General features: G+C 42.7%; 1 long non-coding RNA gene across 1 annotated transcript in view; it reads left to right on the top strand.

Annotated features, from left to right (window-relative positions):
• Positions 1-1042: 1042 nt before the first annotated feature.
• LOC122730843 overlaps positions 1043-10385 on the top strand; it is a 65476-nt gene continuing 56133 nt past the window's right edge. Inside the window, exon 1 of the long non-coding RNA XR_006353552.1 lies at positions 1043-1282. This is a non-coding gene — a long non-coding RNA (uncharacterized LOC122730843). The remainder of the gene's footprint in view (positions 1283-10385) is intronic.

The raw sequence follows: 10385 nt of genomic DNA, 5'->3' as shown, positions 1-10385 counted from the left end.
TTTATTTTTTAGAAAGGGGTCGGTTTGGACAAGTACTGCCTAGGGCTACGGTTGCTCCTCCTTCCTCAACCCCTCCAGGCTTGAAACCTGCGGGGGCCCAGTCTTGTCCAGCAGCCCAAGGGGAAGAAAAAGCGCACTCTAGCTCGTCCGCCTCTGGAGGGGGCGGTGAATTTCCAGTGGACCCACGAGATCCCGGAGAGAGGGGGAGGGGAGGGAGAAGCTGCCGTCCTCAGGCCTGACCACACGCACGAGGGAAAGGTTTCCTTCGTTCCTTCCGCCCACGCGGCCTCCAAGAGCTGAGCGCGGGGTGGGGACCGCCGCGGTAGTTTCCCTCTCCGCCTTGGTTTGGTCCGAACCTTTAAGAGGCAGGACCTTTGGCCTTGGGAAGGCCACTCCAACTCCACCTCCCGGCTTTCCAGTAACGGGATCCGTTCCTGCCAAATGCTGGGAAGGAAGGCAGGAGTGAGACCTCCTGGAAAACCCCGGCTTCCTCCGTGCCCGGACCAGTCTGGGAGGAGAGGGACAGAGCTACAGCCGGGTGGGAGGCGGGGATGAGGGGCGGCGGGGGGGGGGGGGGGGGGAGGAGAAAGCAAGAGGAGGAGGAGGGAAACCGCTAGAGCCCGCGCAGGCGCATGGCCGAAGCGAAAGCTGGGCAAACAGGAGTCCCTCGCCCCTCCCGTCTCGAGCGCCCTCATCCAGGAATCCGCATGCGCACCAAAAAGCTCAGGGAGCCTCGGAGGCATGGCTGAAACTTGGACGAGGGCGGGCTGGGCCTCCGCGGCCGGCGGGGGACGGCAGTCGGCGCATGCGCGGGGTGAGCCGCTCAATCACAGATTTGACTTGCGGCTTGCAGATTAAAAAAAAATTGGGGAGGCGGAAGGGGGGGGGGGAGAAATCTGTCCCCTACGCGTGCGCGCAGAGAGCTAGCATCGCCTGGGCGGCTGGGCCCTGGGCCTGTCGGTTGCCGGTAGGCTTGACTTGGCGGCGCATGCGTGTTGGCTGTGCCGGTGGATGAGGGGAGGGGAAGAAAAGAGGAGGGGAAGGAGAAAGAGGAGTGGGGTGGCCGCAGTGGCGGCAGCAGCAGCAGCAGCAACCGCGGTGGCGGTGACTGCGGGTACTACTCGCAGGCCTCGGGTGCTGCTGCTGCTGGCGGTGGAAGCTTGTGGTGTATCGGTGACTCCTTGGGAGAAGTAGCAGCTGCCGCAGCCACACGGCGGGGTGGGGGGAGGGGGGGAGAGGGAAGAAGCCGCCGGAGCCTCGGGAGCCGCCAGACGTTCGCACGGTGAGGGCTGAGGGCGCTAGGGAGGGCAGGGGGCCGGCCGGCGCGGAGGCGGGGGCGCGCTTCAAAGTTTGACAGCCGGGCAAGAGAGTCCCTCTCCAGGAGTTGGCTCCGGGGCCCGCCCGCCGAGGGGACACCCCCTCCCCCCGAGGCGAGCCGGGGCTACCTGGTGGGCCGGGGGAGGGGGGCGGAGGCGGGGGGCGGAGCGGAGAGCCGGGGGACCGAGGGTGTTTCCTCAGGGACCCGCTAGGCCTTGTGACCCACTTTATTTCTGTCACTACTCAGGCACGTTTGGAGCGCAGCCCGATTGGGCGTCCGAGTCGCCCTGGGCTCTTGGTCACCCCCGCCCTCTCGCCGGCGCTCGCTCGCGCAGCCCAGTGAGCATCCCTCCTCCCCCGCTGCCAGTGGCCGCCGGGCTCCCGAGCGTCCCGCCCGGCGCGGCCGCCCCCGCCGCATCCGGCCCTCGGAGAGCCGCGCCGGCCCGGAGTTCCGAGCTCGGACGCCCCCAGGCATGTGCTCCTCTTTGGGGAACGCTCGGAGCGCGGAGCCGAGGCGGAGCGGGAGGCGGCGGGTTGCCTCTGTCCCTTCTTGGCCTTGGGGTTCTTGTGACAGCCGCTCTTGTCCCTCGAGTCGTGTCCCGCGGTCCTTCTGCTCTTGCCTGCCTCCCCGGGGGTGCGTGGGGCTGCGACGTGGTGGGCACAGCCTGGCATTTCTCATCTCGGTGATGAGTGGGTTTTCTCCTGTTGGCAGCGCGAGGCGAGCAAAGAGGCTGCGACCTGGCAGATGAGGGATGTCCTTAGTTTGTTGTTTCCTGCAATTGGGACTGATAGGCACTGGGAAAACTTTCAGGCTTTAGAGTGTGTGCGTGCGTGTGTGTGTGTGTGTGTGTGTGTGTGTGTTCGTGGGTTCGTGCGAGCGCACGTCTGTGTGTGGCTGGGGATGTGTGTACATAGTGTAAGTAATATACGCACATCTCTATGTGTGTGCCCGCAGCCGTACTAATGTTTGTGTATGTGTAAATATGTCTGTGTGTATGTCTGTGCGTGTATATAATAGATATTGTGTGCCTCTGTGGAAATGGGTATGCGTGTGTACACGCGTGTGCCTCTGTGCGTGCCAGCGTGTATTTATGTGTATATTTATATGTGTGACTGCAGATGTGTGCACATATATTGTGTGACTACCTGGAAGTGTATGTATGTGTGAGAGCGTATATGTTTGTTCCTGCACACATGTGTATGTTGGTATAAGTATATGAGTACACGTGTGTATATGTGTGCCTTTAGCGAGTACATGTATGTGTATCATACATACACATATACTGTCTATCTAAACAGGTACCCCAAAAAACCGAGAATGAAAAGAAAAAGAGAAACCTGCCCAGTCACACATTATCGGCTTATTCTTTTTGTTGGTTGGTTGGATGTTTTTTTTTTTTTTGGTGGGGCAGTGAGGGTTAAGTGACTTGCCCAGGGTCACACAGTAAGTGTCAAGTGTCTGAGGTCGAATTTGAACTCAGGTCCTCCTGACTCCAGGGCCAGTGCTCTAATCCACTGCGCCACCTAGCTGCCCCCTGGTTTATTCTAATGATCCCTCAAATCAACAGCTCCTTTGAGTATTACATTTCAGTATCTGGGTTTTTGTTTTTGCTTTTGTTTGGTGCCCTGGAGGGTTAGAAAAGCAATAGAAAGGAAAAGAGACTTCACATTGTTGAATGTATTTGCTATATATATATTTAAAGATTAACATGGAAACACCCTAATCTTAAAGATGCATTTTAGAAAGTTCATCCTTTCATTGAAATATGTCCATTGAGATGCCTCCAATCTGATTTTGCTTTAAAACTTGTTAGGGGGGCAACTAAGTGTCGCAGTGGGGCCCTGGAGTCAGGAGTACCTGAGTTCAAATCCGACCTCAGACCCTTGACACTTATTATCTGTGTGACCTTGGGCAAGTCACTTAACCCCAATTGCCTCACCAAAACCAAAAACACCCAACTTGTTAGGGAAGAAAAGTAATCTAGATTAAAGTGTTAAAACTCTTGACGGAAAAAAAAAAGAATGCTTCTAAAGCTGAGCATGAATAAAGTGGTGCGAAATTAGTTAGAACTTTTCCTAGATTTCTTTGCACACTAACATATTTGGTGACCTTTTTGAAGTAACAACTTATTTTTTTTAATGCAAGAAAACAAAAATTAAGGGAATAATCCGATTTATGAACTTTAATTTTTGTGGACTTTAATTTTTATCATGAACAAGAGATTTTAAATTTCAGTGGAATGCAGGATAATTTGCATTTCCATATTTCACTTCTTTGGCTTACCTACAGGCTGTCATGGTGCTCTTTGGATTTGACAGTGGTTGGCATGCCCATATTTTCAGAGTTTAGCTCCATCTCTACTTCAGTATTCACTACAATGTACAGATTTTTCTACTGAAAGTTTTTCTGTCAACCCCTTAGGAGAAGTGAATACTCCAATAAGTAAATTTCATATTGGATTTGATATGTCTAGATTAGGGTTTCTTAAGGTTTTCCCTCTTGTTTTTCCTTTTTGCCTGAGAAATTTTTATACAACCCCAGATATGTAGGTTTTATAAAATAGGTATACATAACCTTATACTGTTGCCAAATTCTTCACAACCCCCACATTCAGTTACACGACCCCGTATGGGGTCTTGATCCGAGGTGTAAGAAGCTTTAGTCTAGATACTGTGCATTTCAAGTTATGGAATTTAAGGATCTCAGCAAGTATTGTATATAAAATTCTTATTAGGAAATAGAGTTCTCTTGTAAATAGTTTCATCATGAAACTCATACTAAAATAATTTTTGAAAATTTAATGTTAAGTACATATTCTATTTAACATACTCTTAAAATTACAACTGTCCTAATCTTAATTCAAAAAAGGGTATGGAGGGCAGCTAGGTGGCTCAATGGATAAAGCACCAGCCCTGGATTCAGGAGGACCTGAGTTCAAATTCGGCCTCAGACACTTGACACTTACTAGCTGTTGTGACTCTGGGCAAGTTACTTAACCCCCATTGCCCTGCAGAAAGAAAGAGAGAGAGAGAGAGAGAGAGAGAGAGAGAGAGAGAGAGAGAGAGAGAGAGAGAGAGAGAGAGAGAGAGAGAGAGAGAAAAAGGGTATGGGGACTAAAGGGTGGTTAAGAGATATATTTTAAAATTTCAGACTCCCTCTAGTGGCTAATAAGGTATATCCAATTAAAATTACTTCAAGGACTGGGGAAAATTTGGGGAAAGTTATTGTTATTTTGTTATTGAAGCTTTTTAAAAAAGTAACTTACCAGTCTTTCCTTTGTAAATATTTGTATTATAGGACATATGATTTTTGTGTTTGATCTCAGCTTACATGTAATACCATTCCTTGGTTCTGCAAGATGGGCAGTTATTTCCAATTTGCTTTACATTTGGGGTTCTTTTCAATCTTGAACACCTCTGAAAATAACATAACTAGTCATTCTCCATCATTCTTCCCACCAGTGATCTCCTTACTTTTCCTGCCATTGCTAATATTCCACTGCTCTCTAGGGACAAAAGAATGATTTTGTATACCTTATAAAATTTAGTTTGCCATACAAAAATGCAACTATAAGTCTTAGAAATCGCTGTCTCTTCAAATTTGAAAGGTCAGGTGAGTTTGGGAGCAGTTTGTGATGCCTAGGTATGCTCATACTAGTATCCACTCTACTATGGGTGTTAAATACCTTTGGTTCCAGGGGATCTGGACTTGAGTGTGTCTCATTCTGCATAGTCCCTGGCCTAAGTCCCCTACTTCTGCACACTCTTTTAACAGACTTGTGTCCACCAGAACAATGTTAAGCTTTGGGCAGTTCTCTGAAATGGACTTAAGACCAGAGCCTCATCCCAAGTAATCCACTAGTTGATTCAGAACTAATGGCTAATAGAAACTAGAAGAAAGGGTAGGGATGCCCTTTGATTTAGCATATGCTTAGCCAGCAGCACAGTGGCATGAGCCATCTCCAGGCTGACTACCAGTCAAATAGTTCACTTGAATAATTTTTGCCAAGCTATTGTGTCATTCTAAATTCTTTTCAGTTGTTAGATTTTCTCTTACCCCTCCTGATCCTTCTGTCCGACACACACAAGAACTGGCATATACAACTAAATTCCCAGATACAGGAAAAAATCAATTGACTTTTCAATAAGTTATTGCATTCCTATGAAAGTACGTTGGTAAAAGGATCTAAGTCACTATCACCCACTGCTAGATGCTAAGCATCTCTGAAATACATAGCAGGAGATGACTCCTTGTAGCTATTGTTTTGAGAAATGTATGAGAGTAGTTTGTATGTATGTTGAATTGTGTGAATGCACATATATGCATATATTTGTAAAAGCCTACTTTTTTTTTTTTTTTTTTGGTGAGGCCATTGGGGTTAAGTGACTTGCCCAGGGTCATACAGCTAGTAAGTGTCAAGGGTCTGAGGCCGGATTTGAACTCAGGTCCTCCTGAATCCAGGGCCGGTGCTCTATCTACTGTGCCACCTAGCTGCCCCCCCAAAGCCCACATTTTTAAAGAGTATTCTTCTGGTGATGCTGTATTGATTCAAGTAATAAAATTCCACAGTCCTTGAAGAATTAAAGTTGAGGGTCACTAAAAGGGTCGTGAAGAGGAAAAATGGTGGGTATGAGTATGCTGCAACTTATTGGTAACCATACATTGCCTAAGAGCATTGTAAAGGATGTCATCAAAGATGTTTGACTGGAAAAGAGGTCATGTGGAGATAGTTGAGAGGTAAATACCTCATGTATAGCCTGTATCCCCAGTTGGTATCTATATAATAGCAAGAGAGCTAAAAGGCAGCTCCCTAGGCTTCTTGTGGAGAATTGATGGGAAGACACAGACTAGCATAGCAAAAGATAAGGGGGCCACAGTTGAGTTGCACTCTTCATCATTGTAGGGAATACCCACAGTTGAGGAAATCACAGATGCAGCAAAATATTGATATATGGGAAGAGAAATGACATCTTTGATTCTGTTCCTCTTTTATCTCTCCTTCTTGGGGTGTAGCCATAGTATCATATGGTAGAAGAATTTGTTCTTTCTCTTTACTTTTTCATTGTGGCATCGGTTTAGCCACTTAGTTGGACACATGTGGACAGGAATGATTTCTTGTTGAAAAAAAGGATGACTAAAGGAACTATATTTTGCTCACTTCTATGTGACGATTCCATCAAAGATTTTGTCCTATTGTACTAAATACATGTGCACCTATATATACACACATATCACCATAAAAATGAGAAAAGAGAATAAATATTGACTCCACGAGTACACTTTTTGAATAAGCAGTTTGAAGTGACTTGACAATGGTTTTAGAACTATTTTTCCTTCTTTATTTTCTATCAGAAAATTATATGCTTGGGGGACAGCTAGGTGGCGCAGTGGATAAAGCACAGCTCCTGGATTCAGGAGGACCTGAGTTCAAATCTGGCCTCAAACACTTGACACTTACTAGCTGTGTGACTTTGGGCAAGTCACTTAACCCTCATTGCCCTGCCCCCCCCCAAAGAAAATTATATGCTCTTTAATCTGATATTTATTAGAATATACATTTTTTTAGTATTGTTAAACATTTCAAATTAAAATTTGTTATTTCTTCTGTTATTCCTCCCCTAATGTACTCACCAGGTGACTTTAATAACCTTTCAAAGTGCTAATAGTAAGATACTACTTAGAATTTCTTAGAATTTCTAAATTAGAAAATATCTCAGAGGTCATCTAGTCCTAAATAATTATGAAGAAACTTCATCTATAGAATATATAAATGGTTATCCAGCCCCCGCTGGTAAATGTCCACAATTTTCTGAAACATTTCACTTTTGGACAGTTCTAATTGTGAGGAAGTTTTTCTTTACACTCTGCAGAAGCCGGTCTCTCTACAACTTCCACCCATTCTTCCCAGATCTTCCTTCTAGATCAAAGGAGAACAAGTTTAATTCTTCCCAATGACTGCTGTTAAATTCTTGAAGATCATTATTGTGTGCTCCTTGAATCTTCTCTTTCCCATCATAAACATTCCCATTTGCTTCAGTTGCTAAACTTATTCATGGTTTCCAGACCTCTCACAGTCACCCCAATCTTGGGGGAAAAAACATCCCCAAAACCATATATATTATGGGGTTACTGTAGTTTTCCTGAAAGCAAAATAGTACTTAATTTCAAATGAGATAATACATGTAAAGCAGTTTGAAAACCTTAAAATGATATTTTTTAAAAGTTAGTTCCATCATTTTTACCAACAATAATCTAGTTTTTTTTTCTAGAGAGGAGGAATTATAAATAACAAAAGGGTTTTTTTAAGCTTAGTTATTAATTTGTTGTAATTAAGTATTACACTATTTACTTTTTCAAAGTACTTTACAACTACTTGTTAATTAGCAGTTTTTTACAGCTGTTATTTGGTAAGGAACTGGGGTGAGCAAAGTGGTTTGAGAATCCTTATTTCCTACTTCTACAGATTATTCAAAGATTAAACTGTCTGAACTCTCACCCTGTGAAAATTGTCTCAGCACTTATGATAGCACTGAAATGATTCTGATTCAGGCTCCTGCAATTTTTTTGTTGCCCAGTATCTCAGTGAAATATAGTAGTATTGCAATATCCTTTTTTAATTGCTTTAAGCTTATAGGGAAAAGTCGTTTATACAATGAATGTTTTACACGAATGTTACTTCTGATTCAAAGGGTTGGGTTAGAGTGTTTGAAATATGATTCATATTTTATTGCACTAGACATTAGTGCATTTTATTATATATTACTTTATTTTTTAAAGATACACAGTAGTTTTTGTTTTATTCAGATATCTGTTATTTAATCAGGCATGTTGCTAAAACTTTTCAGAATAATGGAAAGGAAAATAAACATAAATAACTCTTTTTCAACATATAAAGACTAGCCAGCCATGTTAACTCATATGACCAGCCAATAGTTTTTCATTTGTATTAAAGTTCCTTACTACCTTCATCTCAGGCAATAAGATAATTATATATGAGATGAAATTCATTGTTTGAAAAGTTTCAATCGAATGTTCTTCAGGAGGATTAGGATTCCAAGTAATATTCTACTTACTGACATCCAGATAAAATTAGTTCTGTGATTTCCCATTAAAAATATTCTTTGCCTACCTAGTTCTCAGAGGACCAGTGACTGGTTGGTATTAACAGCTAAGTTTACCTTCCTAGCTTATACTTTGGTTAGATTCAATTGTTTTACCTTTCTTGAGTATATATTTAGTGGGCAGCAGGGGGAAGTGACAAAGTCTAGGCAATAATTGAGGGAAAGATTGTCTAGGATTAAAAGTCACCTTTCTAGACTTATTTCTTTTAATAAGGAATGAGTTTAAATCCTACTTTGTAATTTTAACCTAAGACAAAAATGTACCCTGCTGGCAGCACAGTTATAAGTTGGGGGGAAGACTATAAATTTTAACCATTTTAAAGATTTCCTTTTTATTAGCAATTAAAACACAATATCAATTACAATTTATTTTGAAATGATCAGTTTTCATAGTCAATCAGTGAATATTAAGTGTTTTCTATGTTCCAGGCACTGTACTAGGCTGGGAGGGGGAGGCAGGCAAAAGACAGTCCTTGCTCAACTCAAGGAGCTTACAGTCTAATGGGGGAGACAGTGTACAAACAAATAAGGCAAGGTATATGCTGGTTAAGTAGGAAATAATAGAGGGAAGGCACTAGAATTAAGAGGAGTTGGGAAGGGCTTCCTGTAAAAGAAGGGATTTTAGTGGAGACTTTAAGGAACTCAGTAAGTGAAATTGAGGAGGGAGAACATTCCAACATGAAGGGCACCCAGAGAAAAGAAAATAGTCTTTTTGTTTTCCATTTTAATAGTGATTGTCCTCTATTCTTTACTTTCTTTTGGAATATAGCTTCTGAAAGTCTTCCTACTCACTTAAAAATTTTTTTTTCTTCTTTGTATTTATCCTTAGTAGTAAAATCAGATTAGCAGTAATTTAGAGGTATTCTGCTTTTGAACCAAAGTTTTGTTTACTCAGCATACATAAGCTTTTATTTGAAATTTCACAAAATTAAGAAACTCTGCATCAACAAGGTCCTGTCATTATTCATCTTATAGTTCATTGTTGCTTATTAATATTTTTGCATCTGAATCAAAGCTTCACTTGAGCCACCTTTTACTTATAAATTCAATACTTTCATAGCACATGCCCTTTTCTCTGTGTTGTCTTCTCTTTGAAAACTGTAGGATTTACCTGTTCTTGAAGCTGCAAATATTTTGTTTACAGCTTCTTATTTTAAAACGATTTGAGGAGCATTATTCTGAATAGATTTCCTTGTGATTTAATTTTGAAACTGTTAGATCATTCCAAGATTTAATTAAATGCAACAAAATTATCAAGCACCTACTTTGTGGAGAGATAGTTTAAGTAAAAAAGGACCCCCTGTTCTTGTGAAACATGAAGTTTATGAGAGGTGGGGTGTATGTGTGATTTTTTTAGAGAGAGATGTATAAAGAGTCCTGTGAATTTCAGTGGGTGAGGATGGCCCAATTTCCTGTGGGGATCAGAAAAAGTCTAATAAAGAGCTGCCATTTGAATTAGGACTTAAAGCTTGTGACAAAATTCAACAGACCAAGCCTGGGATAGAAGGCTGTACAGGCAAGTGGGAACATTGAGATCAAAAGTGGGGAATATAGGAAAACACAGGGCTTGTGTAGAGAGCAGTGGCTAGTTTGATTCAGTTAAGAGGCCAGAAGAGGGAGGTAGTGTAAAGTAACACTGAAAAGGTTAGGTGGTTTAGTATTTTTAGATCTTGAACACCAGGAAAATGAGTTTGAACTTTAGTAATGGTCAGGGACTTGTCATTTTTGAGTAATAGAGTAACATGACATTATGAAGTAGTATGACATTGTAGGTTAAGTGCTGGATTTGGAGTCTAGAAGACCTCATTTAAAATCTTGTCATGGACACTGAGTAGTCATGTGACCATGCTACTGAACAAGTTACTTAGCCTCTCAGTCTGAATCTGTAAAATGAGAATATTACTTGCAGCTCTTATTTTAACAGGATTGTTGTGATGAGCAAATGA

This window comes from Dromiciops gliroides, chromosome 6 (genome assembly GCF_019393635.1).
Source record: "Dromiciops gliroides isolate mDroGli1 chromosome 6, mDroGli1.pri, whole genome shotgun sequence".
Taxonomy (NCBI): domain Eukaryota; kingdom Metazoa; phylum Chordata; class Mammalia; order Microbiotheria; family Microbiotheriidae; genus Dromiciops; species Dromiciops gliroides.
Note: the sequence above shows the minus strand (reverse complement) of the source record. Positions and strands in the feature narration are given on the sequence as shown.